A 1,174-nucleotide genomic window follows, 5' to 3' on the forward strand; every position below is an offset into this window, starting at 1 on the left:
GTGTCCATTGGTTATGCTTATATGCATGCATACAAGTCCTTCGGTTGATCTCTTACCTCCGCCTCCCCCAACCCTCCCCAGCCTTCCCACTGTAATTTGACAGTCTGTTCCATGCTTCTCTGCCTCTGTATCTATTTTTTTGTTCATCAGGTTTTTATTGATTTCAGAGAGGAGGAGAAACATCAATGAGGAGAATCATGGATCGGCTGCCTCCTTGCACGCCCCCTTACTGGGGATCCAGCCCACAACCCAGGCACGTGTGCCCCTGGCGCGGAATCAAACCCAGGACCCTTCCCTCCGCAGGCCGAGGCTCTATCCACTGAGCCACACCGGGTAGGGCCTGATCCCACGTTTTCAAGAAGGGCACCTGTAGGTCAAGTGCCTTTTTAATTTTTTTGCTTCATGCTGATGACAACCTTCTGTAGCCGTTACTTGCAAGTTCATGGGCTCCATAAAAGCGCGGTCGGGTGATTGTAAAAAGCCCAATTCACTCCCTGGCTGCTCTGACACGCCCATTCAGCAGAGGAGCCGAAAATGTTTAAAATAAGTGGTTTTCCCCCCTCATGTGGGTGATGCAACAACATCAAAGAACTGGGCCAAATAAATGAACCGCCTCTGGCACCAGAATCGACTTGTTCATAACCCTTCTTGGTTTCCTCTGTGAGTCACCATTATGGACGATACAGACCTGAGAACTTGACACACACACACCCACCCAGGAAACAAACTCCAGCTGGGAAGGGCTGTCCCTCGGGGCCAGAGGAAGAGAAAGCCACTCTGGCTGCGCGATGTGGAAAAGCTTCGCCGAGGGATGACAAAGGACAGGAAAACGAAACGAAACAAAAAGCTGGTGGAGCATCGCCCCATGCACCCCTAGATCCCCGGTTCGATTCCCGGTCAGGGCACATGCCCCGGGGGTGCAGGCTCCATCCCCAGTAGGGGGGCGTCCAGGAGGCAGCCGATCCATCATTCTTGCTCATCATGGATGTTTCTCTCACCAATGTTTCTCTCCCACTCCCTCTCTCTCTCTCAAATCAATAAAAAAAAAACATTTTTTTAAATATATTTTATTGATTTTTTACAGAGAGGAAGGGAGAGAGATAGAGTCAGAAACATCGATGAGAGAGAAACATCGATCAGCTGCCTCCTGCACATCTCCCACTGGGGATGTGCC

The 1,174-nt window shown here is 50.6% G+C and overlaps 1 protein-coding gene across 1 annotated transcript in view; it reads right to left on the reverse strand.

The window, feature by feature from the left end:
* The window catches only part of IREB2 (iron-responsive element binding protein 2), a 39,425-nt gene extending 38,481 nt beyond the window's left edge, over window positions 1-944 (reverse strand). The window contains exon 1 of the mRNA XM_014546255.1: window positions 940-944. The gene's annotated coding sequence lies outside the window, so the exon portion shown is untranslated. The remainder of the gene's footprint in view (window positions 1-939) is intronic.
* Between the last annotated feature and the right edge of the window lie 230 nt (window positions 945-1,174).

The sequence above is a fragment of the Myotis brandtii genome, unplaced genomic scaffold (assembly GCF_000412655.1).
Source record: "Myotis brandtii unplaced genomic scaffold, ASM41265v1 scaffold439, whole genome shotgun sequence".
Lineage (NCBI taxonomy): Eukaryota > Metazoa > Chordata > Mammalia > Chiroptera > Vespertilionidae > Myotis > Myotis brandtii.